Here is a 17,498-nt window from a genome sequence, read left to right on the forward strand (position 1 = left end):
AGGAATTGCAGACATGATCAGTGGCTCCCGTATCTACACACCAGGTGCTGGTAGATAACACCGCTAAACATGTTTCAACAACTAGAGTATGAGATATACCTTTGTTTTGGTTCCTACGAGGACAGTCCGCCTTCCAATGTCCTTGCGGATGAAGCATTGCCCTTCTTCATTTCAGCTTTAAATCCCGTACACTGAGATTTATTCACTTTCTTTCCTGACCAACTTGTTTCTTCTTCTTTCCTTTCGGTTTAGAAGTAGAACCATTTTCGATAGTGAATTTGAGCATTGTGACGAAATAATCCTTCTGCTGCTTGCAGTCAGTAGTTCCGCTAATGAATAAACCCTCTTATTCATATTATAGTTCAGCGAACTGCTCAAAACTTCTAGGTAGCGTTTGGAGGATCATATCGATCCGGGTTTCCCATCAATTTCTCCTCCAAGGATCTCGTATCTCGTTCGGATAAGCCATCATCTTTAGGATATGATCCTTACAGAGTACCCTCTTGCATGGTGGTCGTCATTATCTTTCTCATGGCTTCTTGCCTAGAAGCCCTATCCCGATGACCAAAGAGTTCCTTGAGATTGTTCATAATATCATAGGTCGTTGGTAAATCTTGATTGATGTTGCAATACATTTGACATTGAAGCCAAAATGTAACACCGCGCCATCTCATCCGCTTACCCATTTCCTATGATATTCAATCTCCTCTTGGGTAGATTCACCAAGAGGGTGCATCGAGACCTTTGCTCGCCATCGACATATTTATAGCTTTCAAAGATGAAGAACAATGTCCGTGTTTCTTTTCCAATCTATGTAGTTTGGTCCAATAAGTCTATTCTGTTGTAGACAATGGGTTGAAAGACATCCTAAGAATCACAAATAACTTTTGGTCGAACTCTAAATTTAGAATAATATTGATTCCTCAAACAATACTATTTTAAATTAACCAACACCTCATAACACCGTGAATTTTGTATGCCACGTTAGTGTGGACGTATCAAATTCAACATTTGTAAAGGAGGGTTTTAACCCATTAATTTTATTATCTTGTCAACCTAACTTTTGACAAATACAAATAATAGTTGGTATCATTTGGTCACACAAATAATAGCAGTGACTCCGTTGGGGCGGATACTATTAGATGTGTCTAAGTGTATACCATTACTTGACACTAAGTCCATTAATAAGATTATGCCCCTTCCGTTGGGGAAGATCACACGCTCTTAATTAATTTCCTATAGTCATCCAAAAATGGAAGTTTGTTCTAGTGATCCACAAACAAGCTCATCCGTTATGGAGGAAGGCACTCAGAGCCAACGCGCAAGCTTGTTTGCATCACTTACAAACCAGTAATGGAGACCATGGGATTTATTTAAAAATCCCTCTCCCACTTAGTTATTTATAAATGAGGAATTTTAACTATGCTAGCCTACTAAACTTGTAAACTAACATGCACACACAGCACAATATAAAAGTAATAAATAGAAAATTTAATTTTCAACTATTATGGCTTTTATATCTAATTGTCCTCCGTGTGTTGTCATCCCAAGCTGCTGCCATATTTGGCCACCGCCACCAGGTCTAGCTGTCGCATCCATCTTGCTCCTAGTTCCGCTGCGCCTCTGGTCCTTAGAAGGTTCCACGCTTTGCAAGATTCAATCCGCGACATTAATAGAATTTTACATTTTTGATCCTATATTCCATAAAAGGAATGTACATGTATCTAGATCAAAAAATAAAATCCTAATAAAAACTAAATACAGCTCCTGCTGTATTTTAATACAATCATGCACACACATTAAATGCCCTTGACATGTCCAAGGGTCCAATCACACACATAATAACTAAAAGCCATAATAGTTGGATCCTGCATCCACAAAGTTAGCACATCCTACTATTATCCTGCCTAAATTATGTATGACATGTGCATAATTAAACTAAATACCAAATACACAGAGGCAAAACCCTAGCTCTGATACCAATTGTTGGTTGCTACTCGGAAAGCCTATAGGTTCCACTGTACAAAAATTTTGTACAAAGGTCTGAACCTTTTCCTAGCTACCATGTGTTCTTTTAAATTAAATTTTGGATCTCCTGCGGAACTTAACACGTTTGATCCAAAACTTAATCTATTTGTTCTTTTAGGTTTTGACTTGGATCTCCTGCGGAACTTAACACGTTCGACCCAAGTCTCCTTAAGTTATTAATTCCATTAAATATTAATTTCCATAAAAGGTTCCCAGTATTGACGTGGCGAGGCACATGGCCTTCTTGGATATGGGAGCAACCACCACCGACTAGACAAAACCTTTAATAGAAAGCTAATATTTAATTTCCTAAAATAACTTTAGGTTAACCAAAGAGAACAATCAAATCACAAGGAAAAGAAAGAAACAAAAGAACACAACTTCGAAAAAAACATATTCGAAATACTAGAACATAAGCCTCTTGTATTTGGTATTATTTCCATAAATAACTAGCATGATGCGGAAATAGAAATTACTAGTTATACCTTGTAGAAAAACCTCTTGATCTTCTACCGTATTCCTCTTCTAACCTCGGACGTTGTGTGGGCAACGATCTTCCAAGATGAGAAACCACCAACCACCTTCTTCTCCTCCAAGCAAGGTTCGGCCACAAAAGAAAAGCTTCACCAAGGAGAAAACCAAAATACTAACCAAGCTCCAAGAGATGCTAGCTTTCTCCTTCTTCTTCTTCTTCTCCGAGTAGTATCCGGCCACCACAAGAGCTCCAATAGAAGGGTAGGGTTCGGCCACCACAAGAGGAAGAGAGGGAGAGGTTGGCCGGCCACACCAAGGAACAAAAGAGGGAGAGGAATAATAGATGTTGTGTCTTGTGAAGGCACCCTCACCCCTTCTTTTATATTCCTTGGCCTAGGTAAATTAGGAAATTTAATTACAATAAATTTTCCTTAATTTCCTTGACATGATTTAATTGAGAGAAATAAAATAAAATTTCCCCAATTAATTTGTGATGGCCGGCCACATTATTGGAATACAAAAGAGGACAAGTTTTAATCAACAATTAAAACTTCCTAATTTGTTTCCGGAAATTTTAAAAAATAAAATTTCTCTTTAAAATCTCTTCATGGTTAATAAAAGGAAATATCTATAATTTTAATTTTATTAACATGTGAATAATTTTAAAGAGAAAATAAAACATCTCTTCCAATCTACAAATAAGGAAAGAGATCTAATCTCTTTCTTTAATCTTTTGTAGATCTTTCACAAGAGAGATATTTTAATTTTAATTCTCTTTAAAATATATCTTCCACATAATAATAAAAATTAAAATTAAATTTCTTTTTATTTTATTTGGTCGGCCCTACTAGCTTGGGTTCAAGCTAGGGCCGGCCATCCAATATAGGCCGGCCCTAGCTTGATTCCCAAGCTAGCTTGGCCGGCCCCCTTTGGGTGGGTATAGAAGGTGGGTATAGGTGGGTATAGTACTCTATAAATAAGAGGCTACGATAGGGACCGAGAGGAGGAATTGGTTTTGGTCTCCCGATAAAATTAAGCATCCCGTGTTCGCCCCGAACACACAACTTAATTTTATCAACGATAATTCATTCCACTAGAGAACTATCATTGAACTACGCACCAATCCCAAATTACATTTTGGGCTCCTTCTTATTATGAGTGTGTTAGTCTCCTGTGTTTAAGATATCGAATGTCCACTAATTAATTGAGTTTCGACAACTCCTTTAATTAATGTCTAAGTCCAAGAGTAGTACCACTCAACTTTATCGTCATGTCGGACTAAGTCCACCTGCAGGGTTTAACATGACAATCCTTATGAGCTCTTCTTGGGGACATTATCAACCTAGTATCTCTAGGACACAGTTTCCTTCTATAATCAACAACACACACTATAAGTGATAGCATTTCCCAACTTATCGGGTTTATTGATTCATCGAACTAAATCTCACCCATTGATAAATTAAAGAAATAAATATCAAATATATGTGCTTGTTATTATATTAGGATTAAGAGCACACACTTCCATAATAACTGAGGTCTTTGTTCCTTTATAAAGTCAGTATAAAAGGAACGACCTCGAATGGTCCTACTCAATACACTCTGAGTGTACTAGTGTAATTATATAGTCAAGATAAACTAATACCTAATTACACTACGACCTTCTAATGGTTTGTTCCTTTCCATTCTGGTCGTGAGCTACTGTTTATAATTTATAAGGTACTGATAATATCATCTTCTGTATGTGACACCACATACTATGTTATCTACAATATAAATTAAATGAACAACTACAAACAAATGTAGATAATTAGACCAAATGTGATTCTTTATTCATAATGAATGTTTACAAAGCTTAGGTTTTCAGTATACACTCCAACATCGGGCGCCTGGAGTGTGACGTGGCCAACCAACTAGGATGCTCCACGTGGCGAAGTCGCGGCAGGGATAAAGTTTGGTCCCGGGCGCCCGGATCCATCCCGGGCGCCCGGACCACCTTTTTCCAGCAGCTCCTTCTCCTGCAAAACAAGGTTAGTCCGAGCAATTGCATACCCTGCAAGACAACTTTAGAAACTGATATTCCATACTAAAAAAAGAGCTGACAGTCTTCGAACTGTCCGAGTCTGACTTCGTATTTCCAATCGGAAACCCTAGGTCGACCCGACGCCTACTGTTCCCTCTACGGGGAACGCGTCCTCACCTACTCCACTTAGGAGATTTACCTTTTGCCAGTCGATCCTCCAGATTGACTGGACTTTTGCTCAGCACTCGACGCTTCCGGACTTCCTGCTGGACATCCGCTTCCCGGCTAGTCCAGTCTTTCACCTGGTTCGCGACACCAGGACTTTCCACCTAGGGTTACCACCCCCTAGGACTTTTGCCTGAAGCCATCGACCTGCCAAAACTTTCGGCATAGGGTTACCACCCCCTAGGGTTTTCTCTTGCCTAACCGCAGCTAGGACTTTTCTGAAACACTCAGCAAAAGCTGTCAGATCACAAAGCACCTTAACTTTGAACCCTTTGTCATAATCAAAACTCGGGTTCGATCGTCGGATGCTTCCCGCACCAACAAGGGGTACCATCAAGTGCCGCTCGCCCGCGACGATCAGGAGAAAGTAAGCTTCATAATTGCGGACGCCACTTACTGCTACAACGTGATGCCATTTGGATTGAAGAACACAGGTGCTACATACCAGCGGCTCATGAACAAAGTGTTCCGGAAGCAGATCGGGCGAAACCTGGAGCTATACGTTGATGACATACTTATTAAATCAATCCGAGCAATCCACCTTTGTGCAGATATAGAGGAAACCTTCGAGACACTGAGGACATACAGGGTCAAGCTAAATCCCCAGAAGTATCTATTCGGAGTAAAAAGTGGGCGCTTCCTGGGGTACATTGTGATCGAGCGGGGCATAGAGGCAAATCCCAGTAAAGTGAAAGCGCTGCAAGACATGCCGTCTCCCAGAAATCTGATGGAAGCTCAACGCCTTACGGGACGAATAACTGCGCTATCCAGATTCATCTCGAAGACCGCTAACCAGAGCTTGCCCCTTTTTAAGATTCAACACCAAGCCACTAAGTTCCAATGGGACGCAGAGTGCGACAAAGCCTTCGAAAAGCTCAAAGTATACATCAATTCCTTACCCATGTTAGCCAAGCCGGTCGCCGGGGAAGCCCTTAGAGTTTACTTGTCCTCGACTGAATATGCCATGGGGTTGGCTCTTGTGAGGTCGGACGGTGAAGAACAGCTTGTGTATTTCTTAAGCCACATACTAAAGGATGCTGAGTCCCACTACACTGGTCTCGAGAAGTTAGCCTTTGCGTTGGTACTCACCGCTCGAAGGCTCTGCCCTTATTTTCTGGCGCACACGATCATTGTGATGACGAACAACCCCCTGGGGAGGGTCCTTCTCAATCCAGAGGCATCCGGTCGGCTAATTAAATGGACCACAGAACTCAGCGAATTCGACATACGGTATCATAACCGAACGACCATCAAGGCGCAATCGTTGGCAGATTTTGTCACTGAGGTACCAGATCCCGAACCCGAAGTCACCTGGAGGGTGTACATACACGGATCATCCACTCGGCAAGGAAGTGGGATCGGTGTGATGTTAATCCCCCCCCCACGAGGAACGGATGCATTTGTCCGTACGGCTGAATTATCGAGCAACCAATAATGAAGCAGAGTATGAGGCGTTGATAGCGGGCTTGCAGACCGCTCGGCATGTTGGAGCTAGCAAGGTCTTGATTCATTCAGATTCACAGTTGGCTGCTCAGCAACTCTCGGGAGCATTCGAGATAAGCAACGACAGGCTCAAGTTTTACGTGGGAGCCTTTGAAAAACTGAAGGCTAATTTTCGAGAGGTGCTCATCCAGAAGATACCCCGAGGGGAGAATCAAGCGACAGATGAGTTGACAAAGCTAGCGAGCTCGATATCACCAATTGTCATCCAACAGTCAATAGAGCAGGTATCTCTGGTCGCCCACATCGACCGGATGGAGGGGCTCACATTCCCAAATGACTAGCGGATGACTATAGCAGAATTTCTGAAGTCAGGGGCAACACCTTTAGATCGGGAGGAAGCGCATCTGCTCAGGAGGAGAGTTGGTCGGTTCGTCCTTATTGGTGACCAGCTCTACAAAAAAGCGTTCTCCAGGCCTCTGCTCAAATGTGTTGGTCTGGAGGATGTTGACTATATTTTGCAAAAGGTACACCAAGGCTCATGCGGCGGGCATCCGGGCGGCCACTCGTTAGCGAGAAAGATTCTTTTGGCCGGCTACTTTTGGCTAACTTTACAGGAGGACGCCACTCGGACCGTCGCCACTTGCCTTTCTTGTCAAAGATATCACAGCTTCTCCCATCAACCGACGGAGGAGATGAAGGCCTCTACAGTAGCCTGTCTGTTCGACCAGTGGGGCATGGATATTGTAGGACCCTTCCCCATGGCGACCGAACAACGGATGTTTTTACTAGTAGCGGTAGATTATTTCTCAAAGTGGGTGGAAGCCGAGCCGCTTGCGAAAATAACCGAGCGGATGGTCAAGAAATTCATCTGGCAGCACATAATATGTCGATTCAGCATCCACAACAGCTCGTATCCGACAATGGGCAGCAATTCGTCGGACAACAGCTCCGAGAATGGTGCGAGGGGTATGACATTAAGCAACACTTCACCTCTGTGATTTATCCGCAGAGCAACGGTCAAGCTGAGGTTGCCAATTAGGAGATCCTGCGGATTCTTCGAGTTCGGCTCGACCATATTGGTGGCAGCTGGGTAGATGAGCTCCCGGGCTTGTTGTGGGCGATTCACAGTACCCCTAAGGAGAGAATGGGGGTCACGCCTTTCCACTTGGTGTACGGAGGGGAGGCTGTCGTTCCCGTGGAGGTCAGAGTAGAATCCAATCAGGTACAACAGTATGATGCAAGTAACGCTGAGCGGAGGCAGCTAGAGCTGGACATGGTAGAAGAGGCGCGAGCTAAAGCAGCCGTCCGGCTAATGTCGTACCGACAAAGAATGAAGCAGAATTACAACAGACGAGTGATTCCCAGGGCATTCCAAGTAGGCGACTTTGTACGGAAGAAGGTGAAGCCGGTCGGAGATGTGAGCAAGCTGGAGGCACCCTGGGCTGGACACTTCAAGGTCATCAAAAAACTCCGATCGGGCGCCTATTACCTCGAAGATGAAGATGGACGGCAGCTAGAGCGACCATGGAGCGCTAAACATCTTCAGCCGTACCGAGTTGGATGAAAGGTGTGCCCATGTAATTCGTTATATGTACTTTCCGTTTCTCGGCTCCCTTTGAATGCAGGAGTGATATCCAAAAGAAAAGAATACGTCGAACGGCTAGGCTCCAGGAAGACTGTCGAGCGGCGACGTTAAACTCTATGGTCGAAGCGGCGACCATAAATATCCCGCTCAAAAGACCGTCGAGAGGCGGCGTTAAACTCTAGGGTCGAAGTGGCAACCATAAATATTCCGTTCGGAAGATGGTCGAGCGACGACGTTAAACTCTAAGGTCGAAGCGGCGACCATAAATATCCCGCTCGGAAGACCGTAGAGCGGCGACGTTAAACTCTAGGGTCGAAGCAGCGACCATAAATATCTCGCTCGGAAGACCGTCTAGCGGCGACATTAAACTCTAGGGTCGAAGCGGCGACCATAAATATCCCGCTCGGAAGACCATCGAGCGGCGACGTTAAACTCTAGGGTCTAAGCGATGATCATAAATATCCCGCTCGGAAGACCGTCGAGCGGCGACGTTAAACTCTAGAGTCGGACCGACGACTATAAACCCCCTGGCCTGAAGACCGTCGAGCGGCGACGTTAAACTCTAGGGTCGAAGCGACGACCATAAATATCCCATTCAGAAGACCGTCCAGCGACGACGTTAAACTCTAGAGTCGGACAGGCGACTATAAACCCCACGGCCCGAAGACCGACCCCTGGTCATAAAGTTCAGCCTTGTCACCACGTAAATCTAACGGAAATTACGAAAGAGTGATGGTCTGGTATTCGACTGCCGAGCGGTAGCTCAAAGGGTAAGGGGCGAAGGCCCGCACGAATCAGACAACTTGCTCGGATATACACATCACGTAAAGCAAACAGTGAAAGGCCAAAAATTCAGTAAGCAAAATAAGCCGAACAGCGAATACATAGAATGAAAAAGACCGAACGGCCAGTACACAACCACGACTTCACTCTAGATAATTGAAAAGCTCATCCGGAATTGTGGTTAGAAGATCAGCATGATCACGGACAAGAATAGTGAAATCCTCTGGAAGACGACCCTTTGTCTTCAAATAATCAGCCATGGCGGTGATGGCGAGCTCGAACGCATGGACGAGCCGAGCGCAGGCTTTCTTAGCAAATTTCTCCGAGCGGATGTAGTTCTGTTGCATGACAGCAAACCGGCTCGACTCGGCTTCTTGATATTCTTGGAGGGCGGCTCGGGAGGCCTCAAGTGCATCCTTGAAGGTCTTCAAATAGCCCTGGAGAGCAATCACCTTCGCCGAGCGGCCAACCTTCTCGGCGGTAAGAAGATCAGTCAGCTCCTTGACCTTCAGCTCGAGCCCTCGAGCCTTGACATTCTTCGCCTCCAGGTCGGTGATGGCTTGATTCTTCCTGTTGGTGGCCAAAGTGATCTTCTTATCGTATGTTTTGACTTGGGTCTCGATCCGGTCTACCATAGTTTGCAAGCCTGAGGATTTGTGTCGCTCGGCCTCTAGTAGTTTGTTGATCTTGTCCAGGTCAGTCTTCAGCTCGGCGTAAGAAGGGCCCTGAGGAGGGGCCCCACCGGAAACTTTGAGTTTTTTGAACTCTTCCTTCAAAGACGCTAGACATTCGCATACCGCCACGCTCTCCACCCAGTACTGCAACCAGGTCAGAAGGGAAAAGGTCATTACCGAATGGAGATGAAAAAAGGAAGGTTGCGATCAAGGTTACCCCGGTAGCTTGTTGTAGATGGCTGTTGCCGAGCAGCCCCGCAGGCATCAGGGCGATACGCAACCGGGCGTCCTCCCAGACCTTCGCCAGCGGTCCCCGGATGGTTATTTGGTGCTCGGGGCTCATCGGCCGGTCGGTCGCCTGCACGTATTCCTCCGTAGGTAGGTGGAGTATGACCTTGACCGTCCTACGCCCGCCCGGTGCAGACGGGGTAGGAGGAGAAGATTAGCCGATCGGCTTGGAGCGAATAAGAGATCGCCGGCTCGCCCGCGGAGCAGGAGGGAGTGAGTTGAGGGGCTGAGCCACGAGGGGATCGGAAGGCCAATCTCCTTGAGACAGGGTCCGGTCGGAAGACAACGCTTCCATAGTCACCGGAGCCATTGGAGGGGGATCGTCCATCTGCTCGAACACATGTACTGCTGAGGTGGCCGAGCGGGTGGGTGTGCCCGTTCGGCGTCTTTTGCGTCCAATCAATGGAAGTTCGTCACTTGAAGACCCGGCCTCCTCGGGCTGAGTGGCCGGTTGAGTACTTGAAGGAGCGGTCTCTCCTGCTGCCTCAGTAGTGGCAGTCCGAGCGACAGACGTATCGTCCGCCGGTTGTACCTCTTTGCTCTCGCCTTCATGAGAGCCGACTGGGGCGATGCCAAGTCTCTCCGCCTCCTGCGTGGCAGCCGCCTCTATCTCGGCAGCCTTACGTTTCAGCATGCCGAACACCACTGATTTCATCATAGTCTCAGCTGCAAGAAAAAGAAGAGAAATCGGTTAGACTCAAGGAAGAGGAGGGAAAGTTATTTCTTACCCAGGCCATTCGGAAGCCGCGTTCGGATCGGGCTTAAGCCGAATAGATACATCATCCCTTCGGGCAGCAGCTTATGGATGCCCAGCTTCAGCCCGGCCAGCAGGCTAGCCGTGTGTAGGAAAGCGGGCTCGGTCCTATACCTCTTCAGGCCGGGGGGAGGCGGTAGTGAAGTTTGCCATTGGCTCCGGAATGGTGGCGGCTCGGGAAAACTCAAAAAGAAGAAATGGTCCTTCTAATGCTTGTTCGAGGTAGACATTTTATCAAAGAAAACCAAGCTGATCCGAGCTTGAAATAAGAAGGTGCCCAGCTCGGACTGCTTGGGATAGTAAAAATAGTGAAAAATCTTAGGCCTAAGGGGGATATTGTGCACTCGGAAGAGCACAACTGCGCCGCACAGCAGCCTGAAGGAGTTGGGCACGAGTTGTCCGAGTGGGATGCGAAAATAGTTGCACACTTCTATGATAAACGGGTGGATGGGAAACCTAAGGCAACCTACGAATTGGTCACGGAAGAAGGTAACAGTGCCGGCCGGCGGGTCATGAGGCCGGTCGGACGGCTCGGCCAAGGTGAGTTTGTGGTCATCATGGATGTCATATGCGTTGATCAATTTGAAGGTGTCACCCGAGTTGAACCGACTCTCCATAGCGTGATACTAGAGGCCAGGAGAAGGGGCGGAAGAACTGGCCATGGTCGGAAAATGAAAATGCAGAGGGTTCGCCAAAAAGATTGACGGAAAGAACGATGATAAAGGCAACGCCGAGGAAAGCAGAGAGAAGAAAATGTGAAAACAAGAGAGGATCAGAGAGCTTACAAAAGGAAACCCAGAAGGGAGGTAGAAGATCGTCGGAACGCTGGAGGCCAAGGGAATCGAGGAAGCACGCGAGGGCAGTAACGATGGGAAGAGGTCAGCGCCGATGCTTTATAAACATAGGGTTCGGTCAACCTCAGCCGTCCGATTCAGGTCACAAGGATCGAAGTTAACATCCAACCGTTGAATTCAAAACGCCGCCTGTCCCATCGGAGCTGACGCCCTCGCCGTACGATGACGGCGGTGGCACCACATGGCAACAAGTTAGGGGACGACATTTAATGAACACCATTACACAGGCATGGGCGCGTGCTCGACCTCAATAGCAGGGATTTACACGAATCTCGAGGAGATTCTGAGGACGTCAGCATTAATCGTCCTCGGACCGGCATGATAATCAACGGCGAGCAAAATTTTCCAAGGCCTAGCAGGTGGGCCACCGAGCAGTTGTTTGACCCCTCGGAGTGCCCGAGCGGCGAAGCATTCGCCTCAAAGGCCGACCGGCTACTACACCACCCAACTGGTAGTCCAGTCAGTCGGACTTTCAACCTCCTTCGACTAGACTTGAGGGGAAGTCACGTGATCCGGTGGTAAAGGAGGGGCCCCGACCGTACAGTGGTCAATGACACGCGGAAGTCAAAGTCAAGATGGTCAGCCCAGGGGTCATGCCGAGTGGGGGTGTCACCTCGCCGATCGATCATGATAGCGCCCAGGCCAACGCAAAGACAGCCCGATCGCACGTCGGGCTTCCGATGCTCGGGGGTTCTCGTGTAAAAGAACCGACAAGCCGAGTGGCATGTCCGCTCGGCCAAGCTACCAAACAACTAAGGGCGTGTGCCCATCCGAGCATACAACCGAGCGACTCTCCCGCTCGGTCTAGTAACGGGCAAGAGGAGAACAAAGGGGACAACTGGAGATATCCTTCTCGAGACAAGCGCTGCCGACCAACGGCATGGTCGGCGGACAGACTGGACAGAGAATTGTACGGTAGAAGCTTCCACTATCATATCAGAGATATGCTCGGATGGTTGTGGTATGACGTCAGACACACTTTTCTGACACGACCATTCTGAGGTACGCTTTGAGGAGCGTACATGCCTCGGGAAGTGTGCACGCACCCCCCGGATCCTATATACCCAGACTTCGACAGAAGTATGCACGATTCTTCACTGTAGCTACAGTATCGTTACTCTGCTTCTACTTCATCTCGTCGTTGCTTGACTTGAGCGTCGGAGGGCCATCGCCGAGAACCCCTTCCCGGCCCGGTTTTGTGCTTGCAGGTTTCCACCGGAGGCTCACACCAGTCGGAGGACTGTACACTGTCAACGAGAGCGCCACGTTCCCAGTGTCTGTCGACTCAACACTCGGACAGGATCATTAATATATAAGTGTTATAACATCCAAATATTTGTTACAAACTACATAGATGAATGTTATAATACCTATACATAAATAATATTTAATTCTTTGAATACGGTTAAATGGACAGATTTTATATAAAAAATTTTAAAATAAAAAAAAATAAATTTTGGAAATAAAGAATAAAGATAAATAAATAGATAGTGGGGCCATAAATAATCATGATCCTGTCCGGAAGCTGAGTCGGACAGAGGCTGGCTGCGTTGTCGTTGGTGTTGACGGAAAGTCGTTGAGATGCCTGGTTGACCTGGTACCTCCTGGAAAGGTTCCCACGGGTGGATGACGGGGGGTGACAACGGGAGCGACGAGGCGAGGGCTCTGCACACACTCAGACAAGCTGCCCTCACGTTAGATACCAAGAACCAGGGAAAAAGTCCCCGAGTCAGGCCCTCTGACGCTCAAGTCAAGTACTTTTTCCCCAGAAGCACAGTAAAAGGACGAAAAAGTAAAAGACAGGTGCGAAAAGACGAGTGAGCGTACCTGCGTAGAGACAAAGCCTCCCTTTTTATATGGCAGTGGGTACTTCTGGAGTCCGGCGAGTGTCAGGATTTGTCTAGCGGTGAATGACATATGACATCTTCTTATAGGCCTAAGGAGGGATCTAGGTGCAATGAGTCCTAGACCGTTAGCATATTCCCTGACATGCGATGATTATTCTCTGACAGGTTGTTACGATTCTCTCGCTCGATTGTCGTGTAGTGTGCGCCTGCCCCAATCTGCTAACCCTGGACTGGATCCTTATACCCGCAGATCTTGACTTGTGGGCATAGACCTACATTTCCAGGCGAATTCCCTGGCTCGTGTTTGTCACCCTGTAAGTCCAGATCTGTACGTTCAACCCTCCATTTGCCACTCGATAGATCCTGATAAATCCAGACTTGCGCTTGCCGCCCTACCAGTCGAGGCCTTCACTTATCGTTCTTTAAGTATCATTCCGTACGCACGCCCCTGTTCTGTATTTTATCCTGTAAGTCTAGAACTATATCCCATAAGCCCTGACCTGTAAGCTTTAGTCTTCCTGTTATGACCTGTAAGCCTTAGTCCTTCTGTCCTGACCTGTACGCCTTCCACCTGTCCTAACCTATACGCCTTAATCCATCTATCTCGACCTATTAGCCTTAGTTCGCATATCTCAATCTGTACGCCTTTGGTCCACGTATTCTGTTATGCAAATCTCGTCCTGTAAATCCCGACATGTAAGCCTTAGTCCGCATATCCCAATCTGTAAGCTTTTAGTCCGCGTATCCTGTTCTGCGAATCTCGTCCTATAAATCCTGACCTATAAGCCTTAATCCGCTTATCCCGACCTGTAAGCCTTAGTCCGCATATCCCAATCTGTACGGCCTTGATCTACGTATCCCGACCTGTATGTCCTTGGTCCACGCATCCTGATCTGTACGTCTTTCCTTCCGCGTATCTTGTTCTACGAATCTCGTCCTGTAAATCCTGACCTGTAAGCCTTAATCTGTCTATCCCGACCTGTAAGCCTTAGTCCGCATATTCCAATCTGTACGGCCTTGATCCACGTATCCCGACCTGTATGTCCTTCGTCCACGTATCCTGATCTGTACGTCTTTCCTTCCGCGTTTCTACTCGCCATGTGGGCCTAACCCCTGGATGCCACTTATGCTCGACCTGTACCATCCTATAACCTGGACCTTGGACCCCCACGTAAGCCAGACTCTTGACCCCCCACGTAGGCTGGACTTTTGACTCCCACGTAGACTTGACTTCTGACCGCCCCGTGGGTTTAGCTTCTGACCGCCCCGTGGGTTTAGCTTCTGACCGCCACATGAATTTGACTTCTAACCGCTATATGATCTTGGCTTCTGACAATGTCAACTATCCGACCCTACTATCATGTACCATATCAACTATCATTGAAACAATTTTGATTAACATTCTTATCCTAAACCAATCCAACATTTTTGACAGTAAAGAAGGATATTTTTTTTTTCAAATTAGAAATTAGGATGGGATATTCTTTTTATATATTTTACCTTTTTAATAATAATAAATATAAACAATATTTTTTATTTATTTCCCCGATACTTTTTATCTAAATAATAAATCTATTTTATCCTTTTAAATTACTCACTTACTAATATATAAAATATATTTAAATAATAATATAGTTTTCTCTAAAAATTAATAAAAGAGAGTAATTTTTTATCCTATTAAAAAAACAAAAAAACATCCACTCCTATTCCATTTTGGGAATCAATATTAATCCATCGACAAAAAAAAAAAAATTGATTCGCTTATTCAGCACTCCGTCGATCTATCCCTACACCAAGTAAAGGTATTCCGAGAGGCAGGGGCGTAGCTACATAAGGCCAAGGGGGTGCGGCCGCAACCCCCCTCCCCCCTTGAAATTTAAGAAAAAAATTAATACAGTGAAATTATTTAAAAACAATTTAATTATAAATTCTAAAAATATCAAGATTTTTTTTTACAAATTGTTCAATTAAAACAAATAAGAGAACCCAAACCATTTTTTTCTTCTCTCAGCCAACTTTTTTCTTTCTCTCGATATTTTTTTCTTCTCCCATTGTCTATACTTTTTCCCCTCTCCCTTCCCGTATTTTCTTCTTCCTTCTAATCCCCTTTCCTTTTTTCACTCTCGTGGTCGTCTTCCTCTTAGAATCCCCTTAATTATTATTCTTTCCCTTTCTCTAATCCTAATTTTACCCTCAAAATCCTCCGCCGCACATTGATGTCGTTGTCGTCCATTTTGTTATCGCCGAACGCTGCTATCACTAGCACTGATATCGTTTGCTGCCAGCGTTGTCATCGTCGCTTCGCCGATACTCCACAGCAAACACTTTTTGATTAAGGTAAAGTTTTCTTACTTTATTTCTTTCGATTACGAATTTAAGTGTTGGAAAAACATATAATGTTAATTTTTCATATATTTATATTTTTGTTTGCTAGTTAAGCATTGTTTGATTTGTTATATGAAGGTGATTAATTTCATTGGCGAGCCTTCAAAAATTTGATCAATTAAATCATATCATTTATTGCAACTCATCATATATTTCACTACAAGAAAACTCACAATTAGCGATGAAATTTAATTTCCGTCGCTAATTAGAAATCGAAATAAATTATGGTCACTAATTTAGCAACAAACTAAGTTTCCGTTGCTATTTTAGTGATTGAATTAAGTTTCCATCATTAATTAATTTTCTAATTAAGATTTTTATTCTCAAATTTTCTTCCTAGCGCCCTAAAATCTTCCTCTCTGATCGACCTCCTCTCCAATCTCTAGCACGTTCCTCTCCTCTCCTCTTCGATCTCTAGCACCAGCATGCATCGTCCCATCGGTATGCTCGATCTTCTCCCCTTCCCTCTCCTCTCTTAGCAATAGCTTGGCAACGGCGTCATAGGGAGAGATCTCGCTTTGGTCGCGACCTCGCTGTGAGGTTTTGCCTAGGCTACGGCCTTGCAGCGAGGTGGCGAGATCAGGCATGACCTCAACAGCGTGCCATGACTAGCTTGAATTCACCCCCCTGATTGTAAATTCTGGCTACGCCGTTGCGGGCGAGAGGACAATATTAATCCATTAAATGGACCATTGCTTTCATGTCTAATTTTCTAATTGATCACAAATTCATAGTGCCTATTTCCCTTGCATTAAATACCTATATTTCTAATTTTAGACTCGTCATTTTACTATCCGAACAATCAGACGTACAAAGCTCCAAATATGGAAAAATGATTGAGCCATATTAGATCTCGATCTATCCTACTCAATCTTACTTTACATTGCAAAAATATTATTTTCTATTTCATTTTGCGCGTCACAATCAACCCGTTAGTTGTAACTTATCTTTCTCTTATTCAATGGGTTGCGCTTAGTCTTCAAATTGGTTACATCAAGTTGTTGAATTATTGCTTTAGCAATCACAAAATAACTCTCATTTTATTTTTCCAACCATTAATATAGAATCTCAATAAAATATATATACCGTCTTATCTTATATTGCAAGAGGTGGTTTCCTATTCCATCGAATTCTTATCTTTCTCTTCTTCAATGGGCCATGCTTTGTTTTCAAATTGATCACAAATTAACAGTGTCTATTTTCCTTCTACAAAATCCGTACTTTACATTACAAAAGATTATTTCCTATTTTATTTGAGCATCACTACCAACTGATCTTTCTCTTATTCAATGAGTTGTGCCTAGTTGACAAATTGATCAAATCAATTCGTTGAATGATTGCTACAGAAATGACAAATTAATAATGCCTATTTCTCTTTCATTAAATACCTATTTTTAATTTTATACTCATCGTTTTATTCTCCAACCATGAACCTAAAAGGAAATTTTTTTTCACGACTCGATAGAAAATTTAATAACCTAATATACTTTTTTATATTTCAGAATATAATTAATTAATATATTAATTAATCTATTATAATAAATTAGATCGAATTTTACACCACATTATTATTAGATATTTTCCTTCAATGAAAAAGGAATCTAAAAATGTTAATATCTGGATGATTTTTTATAAACGCTTACTAATTTATTCTAATTATCAGTAAATTTTTTTTTATAGAGTTGAATTAGTCATCCTAAAATTAATAAATTTGAAGAGCTAGACATTTGATGTAAATTAAAAAATGTGACCATCCAATTCTGGTCGATATAAATGCCGAGAAAACATTGGACCCCGTTAAATTTATTATGCTGAGTCTTATCCATATTGTAAGAATAGATATTGTAAGAGGTTCTATTCCATTTTGTGCATCACTATCAACCCATTGCATGTTCTCTTTCTTTTATTCAATGGGCCACTTCAAATTATCACAGATTAATAGTGTCTATTTTCTGTGTATTAAAAACCTACCATTTCTAAATTTCCACTCGTCATTATATTCTTCCATCATGAATGATAAGAGTTATAACGAGTGGACTAAGAAATAATATAGTAGTCAAATTAAGATGATATGATGGTAAAGTTAATAGAGAAGAATATCTCCTTACTTGATTGACTACCTAGCACTAAGGTTTGTC

This window comes from Zingiber officinale, chromosome 9A (genome assembly GCF_018446385.1).
Source record: "Zingiber officinale cultivar Zhangliang chromosome 9A, Zo_v1.1, whole genome shotgun sequence".
Taxonomy (NCBI): domain Eukaryota; kingdom Viridiplantae; phylum Streptophyta; class Magnoliopsida; order Zingiberales; family Zingiberaceae; genus Zingiber; species Zingiber officinale.